The 22,420-nt window shown below is 39.9% G+C and overlaps 1 protein-coding gene and 1 long non-coding RNA gene across 11 annotated transcripts in view; one reads left to right on the forward strand and one right to left on the reverse strand.

The window, feature by feature from the left end:
- The window catches only part of LOC126869938 (max dimerization protein 1-like), a 231,172-nt gene that overhangs the window by 128,116 nt on the left and 80,636 nt on the right, over positions 1-22,420 (reverse strand). The gene's annotated exons all lie outside the window — the stretch shown is intronic.
- Positions 5,559-12,513, forward strand: LOC126869954 (uncharacterized). Of its 2 annotated transcripts, XR_007691062.1 has the most exons (4): positions 5,559-7,296; positions 8,655-8,826; positions 9,420-9,548; positions 9,635-12,513. It is a non-coding gene; the product is annotated as an uncharacterized LOC126869954 (long non-coding RNA). The 2 variants fall into 2 exon arrangements; XR_007691061.1 differs by lacking the exon at positions 9,420-9,548.

Consider the following 22,420-nt stretch of genomic DNA (forward strand, 5'->3'; position numbering starts at 1 on the left):
GGTAGCGAACGAAAATATTGGAACATTTATCACAGGAAGCTTTCATGACCGTGCTGTATACCAAATTTCGTCCACATGTTTTATACAAAAATGCTAATGAAATTTCAGAATGTTTCCTATGACACGCGTAATATATTGATAAAAGATGTCTACGAGTTGTCCAATATTATTCCATGACTTTCAGTACGTCGTACTAAAAAAAAAGCCTTCGGAAATTCTAAAAATACTGAAGGGCCGAAGAAGTTGTAACGGAAAATGTCGATAAGATTCGATCGCAGGGATGAAGGTCCGCCAGCGCCATAACGGTCGGCAAGAATCGATCGAGGCGGACGAGTGGTGCTTAATTACGATTAAGCGAGAAGTGGTAGCGTCCTCTCTTTGTGCCGATATTTGTACGTGCGTCATTGTCCGGATTAGAAGATTAATGCACGGCCGCGACGCGTTCCCTTTGATAAATACATTTACCCTAATTGGAGAATTCGCGGTGACTTGGCTGCTCGATCGGGCGAATTTAATTGCGTTTAGGTGTCGCCCCATCTCCTTCGGCCCGAGTATCTAACAGGGCATGAGGAAAATTAGGGGTGGAACTTAAAAGGTGAATTATTCTTGGATCCAGGATATACATACGTAAAACTGTCCACGTCCACGTACAGAAAGTTCAACGGCGTAGCATAATTTATGCCAACGTTTTTATCGATTAAGTGTAGAAGCGAGGACACGAATTCCGAAACAGCATAAGTCTGTAACTTTTCAATTTTATATATAGAACATCGGTCTGCCTTCTATTCAGGTCTCGCACACTTGGATATTTAGCAATACTTAAAATATTTATAAATACGAGAAACAAATATGAAACATCGTTTCAATTTTATACGATTTATTTTTTCACGATCTTCGATATGTCTTTGATCCTTTGGAAATATTCGTCAGAAATATTATATTTGTAGAAAAGTTAGATAATTTACTACATTAACCCCTTAACCTACGATTTACGTTCGAGAATTTTAGGCCGAAAACGTAAACAAGTTATTATATATTATATTATACAGGGTGGTTGGTAACTAGTGGTACAAGCGGAAAGGGGATGATTCTACGCGAAAAAAGGAATCGAAAATATAGAATACAAATTTTTCGTTTGAGGCTTTGTTTTCCAGAAAATCGACTTTGAATTTTCGCTCGGTACGCGTGCACTTTATCATGTCTCGTTATAACGGATCTCACTGTAGATCGTTGTCTCGATGGAAAAATTAAAAAAAAAAATTTTTTTTTAATTTTTATTCTATATTTTCTGTATATTATATTTATACCCTGTATATTATATTTGGCCCGATTGCCGTACTATGGCCTATGCCCGTAATATTTACGTTTGGTTCGATCATCGTACTACGGGCTATGTCCGTAGTTGTAGATTAAGTGAATGTGTTTCATTTCGAGATTGCAAACATTCCAAATACCAAAAGATACTTGAATTTTGCATACTTGGAGATTAAGGGATCGAATAGTCGACGGATATTCGATATAAAAGACGCTAAAATTGAAGCAAAAAAAAATTAGATAAAGATAAAAAATCCCAGTGCGAAATTGTTTGCGATCAATTTTTATAAAATCTTTTATTCTCCTTTCCCTTGTAATTTTATCGATAAATTGTCTAAACCCTGAAGAAAAGAAAAAGTAATCTGTTGGTTGTTGACGCGTAGAATCGGTCGAATAATTACGAGCACCGGTTTAAGCCTGTGACAATTTCCTTCGATTAACCAATGACGTAACTCGGCGGTTTCTTCGCTTGGAAAACTTGTTAACCGAATATTACGTCTTTCATAAGCTAATGTCGTGGACTTTTAACGGAGTTATTGCGTCTTTTGTCGCGAGACTCAGAATACAACGCCAACCGCTTCGACCAACAAACGTTGCATCGAAATCAGTGCTGCTGAAAAGTCTGTTACGTTCCCTTTTATTTTTTTACTGCTTCGCGGACTCATTCAGCGATAAGGTTGTACTTCGACTTCGAATATTAGGTGGTGTACCTCTTACGAGGCACTGGAAACCGTGTTTGCCGCTGAAATTGTCAGGTTTATTTCAGCCTTTGGAACACGTGCTTAACAGATGCCAAGGGAGGTCGTAAGCGCGCGGGTTTCGAAGTTTCGTTTGATGTAACACGGAGAAAATAATTCTGAGAAGACGTTTCATTTCTGGAGAAGCGTTCGGAAGAAAGATTTGTCGATTTAAGGAAAGAAAATTTCAAAAATATATTTCGTATTTGTCCTCTTGTATCGTTCTTTATTTCGAACGAATGACATGCGAAAATAATCGTAATTAATTCTACTTAATGACCAATTTTCATTCAAGGTAGGTGATAACTGTTATACCACGCGTTTATCGCTAAACAATTAGCGTATATGTAGAAGCAATTAGAATCACTTTTAGTGGTCGGATCTACCGCAGGAACGTTACGTAAGAACGATAACTATAGTCACATGTAGTCACTAACAAACAGCTATCTGCAGAAAATGACTATATAGTCGTTCGTGACCATTCACCGTCTAAAGAGGTAGACGCTATGAAGTAAAAGTATAATTATGGATCATTCGCTAAAACATATACTTTCTTGCCTTCGATTGCTCGAAAGTTTGTTTAAAAGCGGATAATTCTACTTTAAAAAGTGGATACAGTGTACACTGTTCGTAGATATTACAGCTCTATAAATGAAAAATGAAATACGTAGACGCGAAAGGTCGTTAAAAATTATTAAAAACTTTCAAGAGATATCGCGTATCCCGTGTGTAAGCTTCGTAAGGAATACCGTGTGTTTAAAATTATAATAAAAATTCGTATTGTTGCACGCTTAAATTTTGTAACCGAGTCTTTATGTCTTTGGTTGCAACGCTTCGTCACGACGATTTCTGTGGATTTCAGCATAATGCCTGTCATATAATACGCTACAAATCACGTACTCGTGTAACAAAGAATTATCCCGATAATTCGGATGAACAAATTCGTTGAAAGCAAAGACTCGAATAATTCTAGGAACGAGAAAGATCCCGAAGAGACTAACGACGAAATTAATAAATTCTGTAAATACAGCTACACGAGTCACTCGAACGATATTAATCACAGATGGCTAACGTAACGTAGTTCATTTCGTGGAGAAAAGGCAAATGAAACCTCTCTTCGATCATATCCCCGCGAAACGTTCCGCGTATTCTCCGTTAAATTTCATCGATACCGACGCAACGAGGCGTTTTAAACTCGTGCGTCGATTCACAACTCGTTCTCGTCGTTCGTAAAAATATCCGAACAAACAACCTCTCGCGTACAAATATTCGAAACTCCTCTCGATTCCCCATAATTTTCATTAATTCCTATTTTCCGCGATGAAACGCGCCATTCGAAACTCGGTGAACGTAATAATTTAGGAAAGATTCGTCCACGTGAAAATTATTTGAAATATAGACGAACGTCAAATTTGTATCTCGATTTTTGAGAGAAAGATTATTGCACCGAAGACAACGAGACCTGGAAAAATATATAAACATTAAGTAAGAAACGCTTGTGATAAATTTATGAGAAACATACAGAACACATTTATAAGACGTAAAAGAGAGTTATCCATCTTTTCTTTCATCCTTGAACGCTATGGTGAAACAAGTACGTTTTCTAGCGACATAGTACGATTTCTTAGAAATCGATTCACGTGGATCCAAACGAAAATGACGATGATCCGTCATTGTAGCGACGTTGGTTTTCGACTTTAACCTTTGGACCGATGTTTTAACAAAGAAGCGAGCTCTCCTCAGCGAACGAACGAACGTACGAGAACCGCTTTGGTTCACTTTCACCTACACGGGTTCGATGCACTCGAGAGCGTAATTGCAACGGCACGGTGTACACATCGATACAGGTCGACAGTGGCGTAGTCGTTGGATTACACGGTGTCCAATTTCTTCTAAATTGAAAAAAATAATAACGATAATAAGATAAAAAGGAAGAAGGAAAGAAGATTAAAATGTAAATTCTCCTGGGAAGATTTTAACGCCAGAGTTATAATTACGCTTCTTTAATCGAAATGCAAAGATTTTAGCAGAAACAAACGATCACGTTCACGTAGCGATATTTAGTATCAGAGAAAGGAAAATGATTGCGAAAGTATAAAGTCAATGGAAAAAATTCGGTATTCGGTTCAGCTATTTTTCTAGAATTTTATTCGCCGTTTTTACCTTCCTTCTCTATTTAATTTGTTATTTCATCTACTCAATGTAAGATAAAAATAATTGCATGAATAGCAGCTATATCTTTGAACTTTAAAACGATGAATCGGTTGAAACGATTTTAACGTCAGAATTATAATTAAACTTCGATACGTCACGATTCTGATATAAATGTTGCGATGCGTTAAAAGAAGAGAAGATATTCCTCAAAAAATAAATGATCGCGTCTATGAAAGGATTTTTAATTCCAGAGAAATAAAAACGACTGCCAAAGTATAAAATTACGAAAGAAAATTCGATATTTGCTTCTGTATTATTCTTGCGAAGTTCTGTCCATTATCTTGTACCTTCTTCGTTTATTTAATGCAAGATAAGAAGAATTTCGCGGCTCGTAGATATATCTTCGAACAATGAGTCGTAATCGATCGTATATCTATTGTAATCAATTGGAATATTCTAGGAAGCGGAGTCATACAATGATACGCATAAAATAGCCTGGTTCCGTTATGAGAAAGGTTAATTCATTGTGGAATTAATTTCCTCTGGAAGGTGATTCGAAGAATCGTCGAGAAAGTTTTTTCTTAGGAATGATCGAGGGAAAAACGGGGGAGTGGGAATGTATTGGTGGAAATGCGTGTTTAAGCGTCATTAATTCTGCGTTCTTTCGAGGCTCGCTCGGAAAACTTTGTACTCGCGTTTCGATACAACGTTTTATGACTCATAAAAGCTGCTGCGCCGTTACCTGGCTGACTCACGTTGCGGCGAAAAATTAATACTTGTTCCACTTTTACGCGCGACTCGCGCGGCTTACCGATGTTGTTTATCAAGAAAGTAGAAAGTTCATTGCCACAGCCTCTATCGAACAGCTTTTCAAATCTTTTTTTTTTCCTCCTCTTTTTCTCCTTGTAATTAAAAGACTGACGTATAGTCTCTCAACAACGAATCAGACAAAGGACATTCTTTCTAAGGCGTAAAACGACTACCGACGTCGATTCGAACAGCGATATTTAATATGAACGATTGCATCGACGAATTCGATGTATATTCGTATTTGTGAGTATACGATCGAAGAAGCAGAACCTCGGTGGAGAATTGTTTTACCTACCAAGTATTACACGAGGCATTGCATTTTGGACATTTCACGTATCTCTTTCGTATTACGTGCATCCTGCGCAATTTTATACTTTCAAATTTCTTATAAACGTATAAAAATTCGTAATCTACTCGTTGAGTAAGCTTTTAACGAGTAATTCGAGTTTTGAAAGTTCGCTAAGACCGTGAGACTCGCGTAAAAGAGGATAATCTTCATAAACGTGAAGGAAACTCGTGAGCAATAAATATTTCTTACAGATATCGATAATAAAACACACGTACGTACAGTTTGGTGTTTCAGAATGACCCCAGCTTGGTATTAACGAGTAAAAATTACAAGATCTTCGGATCGTCTGTACGCGTGTCGAAGAAAAGCTGATAAGACGTCCGAGCGCGTCAAAGGCTTCGATAAGCAAGGGAAAAAGGGTGGAAAAACTAAAGATAGGGATGGAAAAAGAGGAAGATCGAAGGGGTACGGAGCAAATAATATTATTTCCCAGCCACGTAGAGAAGCGGATAATAGCGTGGCGAGGCAAAACAGCTCCTCGTGATTGCCGATCGGCTTACGAGGACGAGACTTAAAAGCTCGAACGGGAATCAATTGCATAAGCCTGTAAGGCGTTAGAGGAGTCAGCCGAGCGTGCGCACGGCACGTGATGTTGTCGAGAGAGTGTTACCACATGCCTACGATCGCCTATCGGACGTTTCAACTTTGTTTCCCCACTACGTTCTTCTACTTTCATGTTAACGTTAATCATTCTTGCAACAGATTATTAGTTGCATCATTTCGAATATTACGAGGTTAAATATGAAACGTCGCTTTTCTCAAATACTACTTTATCTTCCTCTTTTGTTACGCATTATTTTTTCCAACGATTCGTTAATTTGATTACACTCTCGAACAGTTTGATGATTTCTTAATGCGATCTAGCGTTACGTTCATTCTTCGTTTCATTTTTCTTTTTGCCCTATATAATTTAATAAAATAAACGCAACCTTTCGTTGGTCCAAATACGATCGATATATCGGCCATCGTTGAAAAATCGAACAGGAATGTTATCACAGTGACAATTTGCCGCGGGTTACTTTTGATATTTTATTGATCTACGCGTTGAAACGAATCCATTGATATACGATATATCGTTCTCTTTCTACGAAACGTGGCTTTGTTAACGATATATCAAATTGAACGTCTAATAATATGGAAGATGTATAATATTTATACACAGCAAATATGGTTTATTTATACGTTCCACTATTTTTTTTTATCCCTGCTTCTGTAACTAAAAATAGCATCGCCACTCATTTAAGATACATTTTATTCGTCGCATCTGTACGATAAATGTTAATTAAATAGAGGAACTTTATTCTGGTGGAGTGGAACGGCCACGTTCTACGGAGATCCGTGCGTTCGCACCGGTTGCAAAAACCTAGGCGTAAAAAGGCAATCGATATCGATCGTACGTAACCTCTCTCCTGGAGCTGGTCGACGATTGAAACGCGAATAGGCTGGTCGGCTCGATTCTCAACGTTACCCGTTTGCCTCTCGTAGCAAGAGCAGACACGATCGCTTTTTGCCGTTATAACGTCGACGCGAACGACACTTCGCGGTCCCGTGACCGACGTCCGAGCCAATTATACGGGAAACGTCGTAGGAAAAAGCGAACGGCGTGTCTCGACTCTGTTCCCCGTCGCCTGGTAACACTCGACCAACGACAGATCGATGGATCGAGCGGCTTTTTCTTTTTGCTTCGTTCCTCTGGACAAGAATCGCTTTGGCTTCGGAGAAAATTAATGTGGTATTGTGGTATCGACAGTTTGTTGCTGTTAGAGGAAGACATAGGGCTGGGAAGAGCATTTTGTAAATTGTTAGGGAGTTCTCTGTTTGCGAGGAATCAATTAGGTGTACGTAGACGTAGCACCGATTGCACCGGGTATTGAAAATCATCGATACGTACAGGCTCACGAAGGTATTCCAGCGCTCGTAGCTTTGTTTTATGTACGTATTATTGTATTATGTATTAATAGTTAATAATTTTGACGAAACCCAGACGATGAATTTTTGTTTCCTTTTCTTTTCTCTTTTTTTTTCTTTTTATGATAATGAAGTTATGATAAGGTTCAGAACACTTGGAAAAATTTGGAACTTTGGTTAAATGGAACGCCAATAAGCAATATTTCCCTGTGCAAACTTTACTCGGCACGATATATACAAGTATTTTATTTTCATCCTACCATTTTAGTTACAATTATTTTAAATGCGGTAGAAATTCGTTTATCCGAACATTTCGTTGTCGACGAAGCAGCTCGGATAACCGAACAGTTCTTATAATAGACGTTCGCACGTGTAATCATTACAACGATAAATGTTTATATGTGCGTTACGAAATTACGGTCGATCATAGTTAGGATAATAGAGGCTCGGTATTAATTTGTTCGAATAAATTAGATGCGCATATACAAACTTCTATCGTATTGGATATTTAAGTATACATTAGAAATTGATTGTTCTGTGGTTATAGAACGATAAGAATATTCTCAACGGAAGACAAATTGTCTGTTAATCGCATACCAAAAACGCCGTTCCATTTTCAATCAACTCCGGTACCAATACAAATATCACACTGTACTTCGCCGACTAAAATAAAAATTAACTATACATATAGCGGTTAAGGGGTGAAACTAACCGACGAAGAAGCTCATCTTTTTTGTTCTCGCGTTATTATCTAACCGCGACATTTTAAAACTTCTTATCGTTCATTTTGTTAGCCGAACTCGCGAGTAAAAAAGCATTTACTCTCGTCCCTTGCGGTTCGTTTCACGCTGTTCTAGGTCGAACTAGCGCGAAACGAGAAAACAGCACATAAACGTAGATAAATATGCTACTTTGCCGCGACGAACCGGCGTTTCGCTGGCAGAAATTCGATTTAATCGATTACGCATCGGCGTTGATCGTTGCGTCACTCGTGAACGAAAGATTGGCATTTCGTTTTCTTCTGAATTCTACGCACGTCGTTTCTCTTTCTCGAATTAAGCACGAAACGAGACAGATTTTAGGCAGAACTTCTTTTAACTTCTTTTTACCGCAATTTGAATTATTCTCCTAACTGTACCTTCGTCGATATTAGAATGCGATAGCTTCGTTTAATTAATTCATTTTCGTTCCCTGAAAAATCGCGAGAACGTACAGTCGAAAGGAAGATAAAAAAAGATCTGTAAATTATATCGTAGAACAGCTTGGCTAGAATTTCATGACGTAACAGGAGCGTGATTTTTCAAAAGTGAAGTTTATGGTGATCTTCAAAATGCTTTCGCTTCATCTTAAGACATCAACCTGTAAATGTTCGTGTTTTACAGGCATTAGGAGGACAAAGTTTCCCTATAGACCGTGATGAAGAATTCATGACGGCTATAAACGAAGAAACGATCGCGACAAGTTCCCCGCCAGAAGGGGTCGCATCTCGAGCAATTATCGAGCGATTTCTATCACGTGAATTTGCAACGAAACGCGTCGAGGGTGAATTATGAGGTAATCGTAATTTGCATCGGATCTAAACAGCGCCGATCGTAAATTATCCACGCGTTCTACGCTAATGCACCCGACCGCATAAAACGCTCCGTTGATTCGGCTCTGTTGCCTCGATTCGCTACTATTTCATCCACTTCTTTCCTATTTTTATTATCGTCTCTCTTTAGTAGAACACGGTTTATAGTTTGCCAATGATAAAAATTAGCTTACAGCTGTCGAGAATTTCGAAATGTGCGACCTCGCTCGATCGAAACGCTAAGATGACTCAAAATAAAATGTCGTGGAATCTCATTCGTTGCGACACTGTTCGGTTAAAGAAATTAAAAAATGGGAATATGACAAAATCGACGATCGTTTTATCGGAGTTGAAATCGTCTAAATTTCGAGAAGAAATATCGAAAGACTTCACCTTGGTGAATTCACTTGGCGCGATAGAAAAATAAAAACCGTAATTTGAAAAATATAAACCGATGGCTACATATGTATCGGGACTTTCAAGTCACGTAGCGTTGTAAAGAGCTAAATCGAAAGCACACCGCAAACAATATAAATTGTCTTTCCACATAAAAGACCAACTTCTTCTTTCTGAACAGTTGAGAGAAAAGCGATTTAGAGGATCAACCGATCAAACTTAAGTAAAGGCATGCCTTCCAGCATCCGTACCGAACGCGAAACTTATCTAAAGATACGATCCAAACCGAAAAGTCAATTTTCTTGAGCCAGTAAGTCTTTCGGAGCGACAGTAGCTTGTCTTTCTTCGGTCAACAGCAAAGATATACTATTGATCGATTTTCCTACTGTTGAACAGAAGCGAGTCGGCCCCCATCCCTTCGAGATAATATCGTCGTTTACGAAGCTCCCGTGCACTTCTCCCGGATCCAGGAAGCACATGATCTGGCAAACTTCCGCATCAACGCCGCCGGAAGAGTGGAACTGAACGATGTAACGGATATGACCGAGGAAATCGAAGATCTTGCGGTATTGTTAAGGAAAATTAACCAGTTGACTGAGGAAAGAGTCGTGAACACGTTCCGTGTCGCGCGTGATAATCGGGATAAGGATGAAAGATGAATTTTATTACTGTATCGAAGAGTAAAGTGTGTAAAACTTTCAGAGTTAAGTTAATACAGGATGCATTTAAATTGATAAGAAATAGAACATGAATTCTCGTGCGTTTATGGGAAATTTGAAAGTGCGAAATTGCACAGAATGCGTACGATACCAGAAAACGTATAAAATATCCAAAGTATATGCGGTGCTTTCTATAACACTTGATTAAACAACTTTCTACCGATATTCTACCTTTTTTTATTCTACTACTACAAATATGAATTTGCATGAAAATCAGTTGCACGAAAGTCGGCGGAAAAGTAGTTTAATAAATAATAAAAAAATATCGACAGAAGATGGACAAAGTTGTAAAATTTTGTTTTAAGAAATTCAACGTGCTCCTCCATGGAATATCTACAGTCCAATGGACGATAACGTTGCTCCAATTACTATAATCGATATCATGGAAATTTGAATTGCCTAAATTTTCAGATAAATTCGATTATATTAGACAATTTTTAATTGCCAGAAAATATGATAAATTTCCAGAATTTTGTCTTAAAAAAACACTCGTGTGCCACCCTCATCGCACACCCTTGTGCACCTATCCTTTCCAGCAATTTTTCTCCATCTAAACCCCGTTAAATATTCCTCGAAGAAGAACGGGAAATCGAAAAGAGACTGTACGACAATCCGAAACAACGTCCTTATTTCCTATCTTTCTCGTCCGCATCTACTTGCGAATTTTTCTCGGTCTTGCCCCCTATGGAATATTCCTTAGGGGAGAGGAAAACGAGAAACTAAAAAAGAGGGGGGAAAAAAGAAAGGAAGGAAGAGAAAAAAGTGGACTGGGTCATCCATCACGGCTCTCATCAGCCGCTGTTAACTGATCCACTTCAAAAGGTACACCAATACCGACGCCCGATTGTGCAACTATGCGCGCCGCTGAAGAGAAGCAAACGAGCGGTCATGACAAGATTGATGTGCATTTTCGGTGCACCGACGAATAATTGATTTTCGAGTCGACCAACGATCTCGATCATCCTGCCAGTCGGGAGATGGACGTGCCTCGCGATCTGCATCGTATATTATCACCGGGGTCACCGAGGGGGTTGGGCGACAAGGGGGTGGAAAAAACGACTTCATATTTGCTCACTACCGTTTCCTTTTTTTTTTCAATTTCATCGTATTTTATTATATGTATCGTCTATTTTTTTCTTTTTTTATTTCATGACATTTTACGTAGGTATTAACGATTCCAGTATCGTTGATCGTAAATTGATATTTTGGAAAGCGTTCGAGGTGATCGTAACGTTGCGCGAAGTTTAAACTTCAAATTTTCACCGATGCAGTTCAAAATAGGATATAAAACGAAAAACCATAAATTCTTCGATAATGAACTTTTGCTGACCCGACATCTCTAACGACAAATTATTTTGTGAAGTTGTAGTATAATCGACACACCAAACGCAAGATGAATCCCTAAGTTTGTCAATAATTTCTTATTCGTTCAATTTATCCGAGCTCTCTTGCGAATAATTTTCCTTTGTTATATATCCCGCTAGTCACGATCTGCTTCTCACTTCGTTAACAAGATTCAAATTATTATTTTCGAAACGTAACGCAACGCGGGACTCGCAGAAAGATCGAGAAGATCGTAACGTAACGGTTCACGTGGCTCGCAACATCGTAACATGAGAGATGGAGGAACGTTAGAAAAGCGAAAACGGTGGAAAGTCGTAGAAATCAACAATTTCCTGGGGACGTATCCGTGAAACGCAGTTTCCCCTTGGTTACAACGACAGGAAGTCGAGAATACCTGATAAACCGTCCCCGATAACCGCGCTGCAACTCTCGCGCGTTACGCGGACCTCCGCGCTCGCATTCATATTTAAATTCAATTTCGTCTAGACGCGCCGGCTCCGAATAAAGGCCGGCCAAGTGTCGCTGCCCGGGGAGAAATTTGACGAATGAACAACGCTGCGTCGAGGAATTTCCCCCTTTTTATGAATTAGCCAGCTGGAGGAGTAGTACCGTCATGGAAATCGCTGAAATCCTCGATCGTTCGAGCGTGACAGTCTCAAGAAGCAAGTCGAGTTATGCAAATGATGAAAAAAGAACGAACCGGCAGCGTTGCCTCTTACAGAACAGAATTTTCTGAGTTTATTCGAGATTTTTGGATCGCCGGATATATTAAGATACGTAAGAATTTTTTAAGAATAAAACGGTGCTCTATATATATATAAATCGGAATTTTTGAAGGACTTCTAGCTTGAAAATGATAAGCTTCGTAACTGTTGGAGATTCGAGCTGATAGGAAAGAAGAAGTTGGAGAAGAAATCTTTCTCGTGCCTTAATACAGTGGATGATGGCAAAATTCCGAGGCGAGCGGTATATTTCAGACTATAAGAATTCCATAGGGCCGTAATACCGTGAATTATAAAGCTCCTATAACTCATAGAGGGCTGAGAGAGGGAAACGTGGCCGTGCCAATTGGATTGGGTCTTATCTGGCGAATGAAAAATGGAATGGAGACAGACGGACCAGAGCCTGGAAATTTTGGCCAAACAAGAACTAAATAAATCATCGGCGTTTCCTTCCTTAACGTTCGATTCGATATTCCTGTCGTACTTTAACATCCTAACAGTGGATCCGATGGGGCGCTTGTTTTAAGATTTCTGTAGTTTTCGGCATGATCTGTGTCACGGTTTGTTAAGTGACACGGACATATTAATGGTTGCGATGGGAAGTTTAGTTCGCAAGAAACACTGTGTTCCTGATTCATTAATCTTGGTCGAGATGGTTAGTCTTGTCATAGAGTGGTTTTGAATAAATTGCGACCAATTTAAGAACAGAGCGTTCGATTTCTGCTGCAAGATCAAATTATTCTATTTATGTTCGGCGTGGACTTCGATTCCATGAATTCTTGGAAAACGGAGAAGAACAAATTTATCTTTTCGAAGTACACAATCGTTCGCGTGTACACGATTATAAAATATTTGGAAAAATTCCAGGATACTTACGTGTTCCTTCGTTGAGTCAGAGTCTTGCATCGAGTTAAAGTCGAAGGTGAAATTTCATTTCAGCTGTCGACCATCTGACGTTGTTCGATATTAAGCGACGACAAATAGTATTTACAGCAAGAACAATGGGCTATCGGTTCACGTGCAATAAGTACGCGATAACAAGCAACAAACTAGTTTCTTGTAACAAAGGGATAGATTAGTACGTCAGCATCGAGCTCGAGGCGAAACCATGGAAAAAGCAGACGCAAGTATTGGAGGCCATCGAGCAAGATGTCCCCGCGATGTCGGAAACGGAAGATCATACCGGACAACATCTGTTTCCGACGTTGTTCCTGCTTGCCTCGTCGTACGTTTGACGATAATCGATGCCTTCTATTCCGTCTAAGTATCTACCGACAAAAAAGTCTGACTGAGTTTGTCGAAAAATATGACACGAGATCGTTTTAATATCAGAAAGATATTAAGAGAAGTTCGAAACTGATTAAAATTTTCAGCCTGTTCCGAATATCTCGAGTAATAAAGCAAGCGAAAGATAAAATTCTATTCGTTCGAACTAATTGAACTCTAAATCATCAGTTTCTATATTTATATTGCATTGTTTCTTGTTCTTTACAAACAGTCGTTGAAAAAACATTTCTTTTATGAGGCAGATCGCGATAAACCGAACGAGTAGAAGTTTAGGGAGGATGCGTAGTTTCGTTCAGACCCCCAACCTCGCCGATCCGAAGAACCATTAAAACTAATTTCTGTTTTTCCCCCGGGGAAACGCCTAGTTTTACGACACGCTCGCCAATAAAAACAACAGCACGGCAACGAAAATTCTAAACTCTAAACAACGAGCCTTAAACTCTTCCAACTAGGATGCCACGCTTCTGTCCAACACATGCCAATCGTAAAAAGTAAATCCTCCAAATAAACCAGAGTAGCTAGGAATTCTAATAGTTATTACCGTTACGAATCTCCGAGTTCTCCTCTTTCGTTTTCTGAGAATTTTACTTGCCCGCGTCTTTCGATCTCCCATAAATACCTAAACGTTCACCGTACGCTCAACAAATTAATTAACCTTCGATTCATAACATTGGTAATTAGAATCTTCAAGTTAGAAATTTAAAAATCAAAAATAAAAAATACAAGAGAAACTATTTGACGTGATCTCAACTATTTCCAAGAAAACTATATTAAGCAACGTTATTTCAAATAATATTATCTTAGGTAATCAAGTTTCCGAGAGAAACGAAAAGATGACTCGCAGACCAAACAATTGATAGCATTTTGTCCCGTGCGAAACCTCGACTTCCGGAAAAGGAGGATCATTCTCCTGGACGAGACACGTGGAATTCCAGCTGGAAATTCCAAAGAACACACGGCGGCGGGCGTATTTTAAGCGTAAAGTACAGCTTCCTCCGTTCGCCTATTCTATCGATCGCGCAATTACACGAAACCATTATGGTATCGTGAATACGTAACTAGAATCGATTTGGAAAACGAGTGTGGCGCGTGGGACACACGCCATTTTGAACGGTGCACTGCCTCCGATAAAATTATGCTATCCGTACGCGACCAAATACGATTCACTCGCGATGTTCACCGTACGATTTCTCCGTGGGTCCTATCCTGATGAAAATCTGAATCTATTCCGACAACTCGGTAACGTAATCTTGTCTTTCAGTGAGCGTATCTCGTTAGAATCCTCCGGAGACGAAGAGGGAATTTTCGTGGACCAGAAGAACGACTAACTAGATTGATCTGTTGATTTATGCAATTCCCTGACATTTGTTGCTGGTTTACCTAACCCTTCGTCGTTTCTTTAGTAAAAATCCCTTGGTTTCGTTACCAGACCTTAAATTATGCAATTACGCGTATAAAAACGAAATTATGTGCTGATATCTCTAACGATATTAGTTTATTTATACAAGTGGGCCCATGGATCTGCTGTGCGATCATTTATCAGTTAATAACATTAGTACAATGTACGGTTCGTAAACTTCTCCTTTATAATCTCACAACTTTCTGTCAAGCAGGATAACTAAAACGGATAATTTGTGATTTTTTAAATTCACTCGTGAACGTTTATTACCAATCTCGTTTTCCTGATCTCGTGCAAGGGTAATTAGTAATTCTGTAAATAAATAAAACGTCTTACTTGTGAGACAAAATTTCACTGATATTTAGTAATACTAACGACGAAAAAAACGAAAATGACGAACGACGAACAGTGATCGGTGATCGAAGGTAAATTTAGAGTAGACGTTCTTGGGGGAAAAAAGGATCGTCGTTCTTCGTCTTTCCGGCGAAACTCAACACGAGCGAAAAACGGGAAATATGAAAATGGAGAAGTGGCAGACAAGGGAAGAAAGAGGGAAGAAGTCGCGAGGCCGAAGCACGAGGAAAATGACGAAGTTTCGCCAGCTTTTTCTCGTTAGCGTTCGCGCAATTAACGCTTTTTCCAGGAGCGTGGTGCAAATCGGAACCGATGCTCCCCACCGGCTGTTTAAACGCTTTATTGCATTCGCAGTGAAAAATCGTGCTGTGATCTGAATTAATTTGGTCGAACGTTCTCGTTGTTCCTTACTTCTGAATCTGGGATCGTCGCTTCCGAATTCGAAACGCGGATAAACGCGGATCGAGTCAACTTCGGTGCGATGGAATCGCGTGCGAATTTCAGACGACGCGCAAGTGCGTTTGCTGCGATTATATTGGACCGTAGGTAACGGTTGGACGTGCTGTAGCGAGTAACTGTACCGGAGCGAGGAGGAGAGGCCAGCTACGTGCCCGCCAAGAGGTTACGTGCGCTTAGCCGGGGACACGTACGCGTACGTGCGAAACACGCGAGAAGCCCGCAAGACACACGCCGCGAGAATTACGCGTCCGGATGCCACCGTTCCTTCGCGTCTTTTGCCCGTTGCCGGCCTAGAAATTACGCTGAAACGGCTGCCACGGAATTTTAATATGCTAGTTCGATCTGGAAATGTACTCCGCCTTCTTCTACTCTTGTACCAAGAGAGCCGTGATTTCTAATTCATTTTAGTGCAGCTTTTACGAAGCGAGATATTTAGAAGTCAGATTAATCGTACGTCGAAAAAGACAGAAAGATGATAATGTTGCAAACTATTTTTTAATTAAATTGCTAGTAGTAGAAAAGTACTCGCCATTGTATTTATTATAACATTCGCGTACTAATTAATCAAGCGCAAGTGTATTAAATTTTGTATCATTCTATAGTACCTTTGAGCATTAGAAAAATCTGACACCTTGAAAATTAAATATTAAACCTCGTAAGAAACACTTCGTCGAGGAACGAAGGTACGTGAAAATACTTCTTGCAGCTACTGTATACGCATTTCTGATTACCATTTGTGCGTCTACCAATGGATAATAAAACATAGAAAATTCTTCGTTTCCCTAATGCAATCTGCTCGAAACCTTCCTTTATTTCGTATCACCGTATCATTGTAATCCCTCGTTCTCGAACGTAGTTACAACGATCCCAACAACGTTGTACCGTGTCTCAATTTCCAAGCAACCAGAAGAGATAGGATTCTCGTCGCGAGAACAATTCTGCAATAAACTCGAGCAATCGCAATGTGTAATTTTAACAGTTTCTAATAAACGATTGGAGGGTTTGACTGAAAGGGTTAGAAATGGATGAGCGTACAAAGCCCTTAAAAAGACGGGCTCGGGCGTGGGAAGTAGAAACGCGACAGCGATTTCCGTCGCGCGGTCTTGTTTGGGGAGCGTGTCTGGCCGTCTGCCAACGGTGGTATCGTGCCAGTTTATTTTAATTTGCGAAACGAACGCCGCCTCGTAACACGTCGCGCGCCCGTGCTGCCTCTCGCAATTGGCTTAAGCGGTTCTTCCGTGGTTCCGCAAAGGAAAACGACCGTGGCCAGCGAACCAAACGATACAGACCAACGAGAGAGGAACCACGGAACATCGTCCGTCAACATTTCAACTGGACAAAATGATTTGTTTGTTTGTTTGCATAGGGACGAGTGGCTTAGCGCCCACGCGGGAATGTTTGTTAAGGATTATGGGCTGAAATTTATGTACACGAATTGCTCCAGATTCGTAGAGCACATGAGGAGACAGAGCGGCGTTCTTTCTAGGAGAATCTGCAGTTCACTTCCTCCTCTCCTTTTTTTTCTTCTTTGCTCTGTTTGTACGTGTTTCCTTTATGGATTTGCGCGAACACCAGGCGCGGCGTTTAAATTGGAAGTTAGAGGAGTACGAAGAAGGGTGAGAGGGTCTTTCGTTGTCTTGGAGTTTTAGGTAGATAGTCTTCTTTATTTCGGCAAACGCGGAGGTGAAAATTGAAAAACACCGCCAGATTATGCCAGGTACGCGAGTGTATCTTGCGAAAACGATCTTTAGGTAAGAGAAATTATGGTAATTTCTGGTAATTACGATATTATAATAATTTCTTTGTTTATGAATCCCCTATTCGTTAACGCGCGCTTCCGTTTTTGTTAAAAGCACCTTATGTCGTATTTATATTTCCAAGAATCAACATTCATCCCGTTGAAATTAAGTTATTTGTATTAACTTTTAATTTCGCGATCGTAGAAGTTTCTGCTTGAGATCGACGGATCGCAGCATCGTACGAGGGACGGTAAAATTCGAGAACACCTGAATTATTAGTTGGCAACGATCGTAACGAAATGGCTAAGTAAGAACGATGGAAAGAGACGACGAGTGAGAAGCGAAAGGCGCGGTCGAGGCACCGAAATTTCCTAATTGTACGCCAGAGAGTTCGTGATCGGTGCTGCTTTCACGAACACGCGCGATTCGAACGTACCTTCGCGTCCAAAGGAAAGACGAAACGCCCGTACATTCCCGGCGATAGGCAAACGGTGCAATAATCCTAATTACTCGTATCATTCGCACGCCACGTGTACTTTCCGACCGCGATGAATTCGTCAAGGGGTGAAGAGTTTCTCGTACGAATGATCAACGTGCTCGTAATTCGGCTCTGCTTCGTTTCAACCGACGAAAATAAAAATTCTGTCGCTGATCAGTATCGATAATATTCGAATTATTTTCTATGTATCAAACGAATGAAATTTTATAATCCGGTAACAAGTGGTAATAATTGAGATCCTGTTTGATTTGTCGTCTGAATTAATGATTAGAACCGTTTAAATATGGATAGCGACGAGGTGATCGATGTTACAAAAGTATCGATGGCAATTTGTCGAAAATACGAACAGTCGACGAAAATATACTCGCTAGAAACTTGTGAAAAATAGCTGCTTTTCTTTGATACGTGAGTGATCCTCGATCGATCAGTTGTACATGAAAAATAAACAATTTTTGTAATTATAAGATCGTACTTGGTGTTCCGTATGCTATGTGCGTTACATACTACGTATAGAACGTTAGGAACACGCAGTGGATTTTGTTGAGAAGTTAGATCTATTCGAAGACAAAAGCAAGAACGAAAGTATTGTAGGTATCGATTTTTCAAGAGGAGGTTTTACAATGAATGGAAGAAATTCAAAGAATTGTAAAATAAAATAAAAAGCATTTATCATTTCCTTGTTAAACGTTATCTTATCGCAAATTATTAATTACGTGGCCCGCGAGAAGATAATGGAACGTAACAATAGCGTTTAAGGTGCATACACGAAGCAGGATTTCCATTAATTCTGTACATTTAAAATTTACATTGGAAGTTCGTTAATTAAAATCAATTATTTATTTTAATTTCAGCATTCGTTCAATTTAAATGTGTAACTTGTAATTATAGAATTGTATAAAAAACGATGTATTACTATCGTAACTCACTTATATTTATTTAAATATTTAATCACTGATTTTAATGAAAATCATTTGATTCGATTCTCCTACGTAACGAGGGGAATCTGTATGTAACAAATATTGATCAAAGATAGCACAACGTACCAAATATCGCACACTTAATTAACAAACCGTTTCGTTTCCCCATTTCGTCGATTAAAAATTCCATCGAATACAATTTGTCAATCTGTTTCCTTCGTATATTACACGTTAATTTTATACCACAACATAATCAGGACTGAAGAATTCGGGACAAAGAAAGGTCGGTTCATTTCGTAAACCGAACGTATTATTCAACTGGATTTTACGAGAACCAGGAGCAGAACTGTTCTTTCCTGCTCGTAAACTTTTCGATCTGTCGGTAGTTTTTGGGATAAAAGCCAAGATGCCCCGGCTCGACTTCTCCATTGTTCCAAACGTCTCTGCCTGGGAAGTAAATGAAAAGTGTATACTTTATGTACCCAGGGTCGACCACCCTCTGCTCGATACCGTATTAAAAGTTGATCGCAACGAAACGGAGCCACTTCGTCCATTTTACAAGTCAATTCCTGACCTGCAACCCCTTTGTTTCGCATGGAAACCGGTGGATCTCGTTTCTATCGAGTATCAGATTTTCCTAGAAACGATTTCCTACGTTTTCGAGATGCTTCGATGTTTAGTCCAAGGGTATCGAACTTTTATTTATGCACCGGCAACTTCCTTCTCGACCTTCCTTCACTCACTTATCGAATCACACTGTTTCCTTACCTCGAACACCGATCGTGGTTCTATGAAAGCTTCGTTTCACCTTCGAACCCGGTCTCAGCTCGTGAAGTTGAGAATCGTCGAATGTAAATCACAGAATGGAAATGAAAGATCGTATCGCGTAGACAACTACTTTATCTAACGCGTATAATCGCGGGCTATAGATATCGGGAAAAATTGTTGGTTACGTTTATTAAAAAATGTATCGGTAAACTCTGCTCGAATAAGTATTTTACGTTAAAAAGGCAGGCACGATACGTATGAAGTAACGGATTTACGACAAAGAAGATTAATCAAAGGATAAAAGCGGTGAAAAGCGTATACAATTTTTATCGAATGTCGTATCAAATGTCTGATACTTATGGCCGACAGTGTACGTAGGAGTTTTGTAAGATTTCACGAGTTTCAACCGTACGTGCCAGAAACTAAAGTATTACGTCATACGGCATACAATATAATTACCAAACAGCAAGGCTGTGTGTATTTAAGAAATAATATAAAGAAATTTATACGGTTCGAGGTATGGAATGAACGAGCTGCGGAAACAGCGAGGAAGGAAATAGAAATTCACGCGCGAAACCACGGCGAGAAACTGACGCAATTTCTAAACGTGAAAAACGTACGGACGGTTGGTCGTGGTCGTACGTCATCTGGGAAGATGGGCAAAAATCGATGAACCCGGCCGACGTTCAGATTGCAAAAAGAAATATTCCCTTGGTTCTTCCTTCCGCCCTTTTTCCGCTGGTTAGATGGCCGCCCGGTATACAGGGTGTCCTTTTCATCGGGGCGACACGCGATGCCGGTTCGCCGAATCGTTCCATGGCTATAAAATTAATCTTGCGTGCAAAACGGAGATGGGACCGGTGGAAAAGGAGTAGAAACAGATGGAGAATGGGAGGAACGAGGGAGGAAGAGAAGCGAAGGGGTAGAAGAAAAGAAAGAGGGTGAACCACGCCTCGAGTCACCTCGACGATTCTTCTTACACCCTCGTCGTTCCCTTTTGACCATCCAACGTTTTTTTCCTACGCCTTTTACACACACGTGCATTCGTCTACGTATATAGGCACGTTCGAACGTTTCGTTCTTTCTCTCCGCTTTATTCGTCTCATGGACCTTCAACTCCCTTTTCTTTTTCCTTTCGTTTCCTTGGCGAACGCGCGAATTTGATGCTCGGCGCCTGCTGCCCTAGAGATACCGTAATTTATAGCCCATGTCTTCGCCTTCTTCCTTACCTGGCCACAACTGTTTCGGGGCACACCATATGAACATCCAGCGCTATTTAAATCCCATGAAACATGACATATGGCGAATTGATAGGGCCGCGAGTACGTTCTGTGGATCTGTCTGGGCATATTTCGTCGACGAATTTTCTCTGTTGTAGGTGTTGAGGGGAAGATTCGATGGAACAAACGTTTCGCCTGGATAAATTTCTGATACGAATGTCGCGTTCTATCGAGTTATTCCGTTACGTTAATTGCAAAGTATATTTTCGCGTTTGGATCTTCAACTTACTACGATCCTTATCCTTCCTCGTGCCGTGTCTTACGATTTTTCACAATATCCATTCGCAGAATTGATATTGTGAAACTTTGATAGTCGATGAAACCTGTGAACTATTGGGTTGATTATATTGAGATTATCATTACTACCTTATGATAAAATCCGCAATCACTTAGTTGTCAACCGAATACCATAAACGACTCTTGTAACTTCAACGGAAACGTAAAATTACAATCGAACTTTATATGAAACGAAACTTGTATCTTTTACATTCGATCCGTAATTCGGTAAATTAAATAACAAAGCGATCAAGACAACAGTCTGGCACGATTCTAATACCCAAACTCAAGTATTCGACAATTTCTTGCCCGCTCCTTCGATCTAACCCACTTTCCCGGGAGAACTCGTCGCCCATGCCATTCACCCATCCCCTAGACAAATCTGTGAACGGAGCACGGCGCAAACACCGGCATCCCAAGCCCCAGAGAACAAGTATCAATACCTCGAACGTAATCGGGATCCCGAGGCAATGGAAGCTATCGCGGAATTTGAAATGCAAACAGTCGGGCATCGTGAAGACGAGCAGTCGACTCGTCGAGGCAACGATCTCGCCTCCTTTTCGAACCAACCCCCTGCTCACCGAATACCAGAAATACGATTGCTCCAGGAAATCACCGATCAGGGAGCGAAAACAATTTCACAAAATTCCAGTCGATCGTTACGAGTGTTACAATTTTGCCAGAAAATTAATTGTTTCCAAAGATTATTGCGGCAATGGGAATTTTGAAGGATTATTTACTACAAGCGATCGGACTTTGGGCGGATTTACGTATAACAAGCGATTAAATTTCGAACGATACGTACAAACGGATGGATTAAGATTAAAATGACAGAGAAAGAATGCGTTCGACGTTTAAAGCTGCGTAGTTCGCGCGAAAGAGATCGTGAAATATTCTTAGTGAAGAATACTGGAATAAAAAATCTCTATCTTACTGATATTCCTGCTCGATCGATCATTTCAATCGAATCGTTGATAACTTGTTATACAGTCGCGAACAGAGGAAAGTGTCAAGAGGAAAGATACTATAATTTTACGAAATTGAAATATAATTGATAAGAACGATAAATAAAGAAGTAGGTTAAGTGATAAGTAATAAGTAATAATAATGTGATAAAGATATATATATGTTACAATGAACGATTGACATTATCGCGATAAGAAACGTCTAATACAGAAGTTAGTAACATTCGTGTGCACGAGTATCAATGTTAAACTTCCCTTCGTCAGCCACTGTAGTTTCCAACCTACAGATATTTTATGGTAAGCAATCTCGAAAGGATACTTTAATTTTAAATAATTGACTTCAATTGGGATAAACACGACGCCATACTGCAATCTTCAGGCTTGTAATATGAATTACGAAAAGAAGGGAAGGCAGAACAAGCAGGTAAAGCGAGGGGAGGGAAGGAGTGGAAAG

Source organism: Bombus huntii, chromosome 10 (genome assembly GCF_024542735.1).
Source record: "Bombus huntii isolate Logan2020A chromosome 10, iyBomHunt1.1, whole genome shotgun sequence".
In the NCBI taxonomy this organism is placed as follows: domain Eukaryota; kingdom Metazoa; phylum Arthropoda; class Insecta; order Hymenoptera; family Apidae; genus Bombus; species Bombus huntii.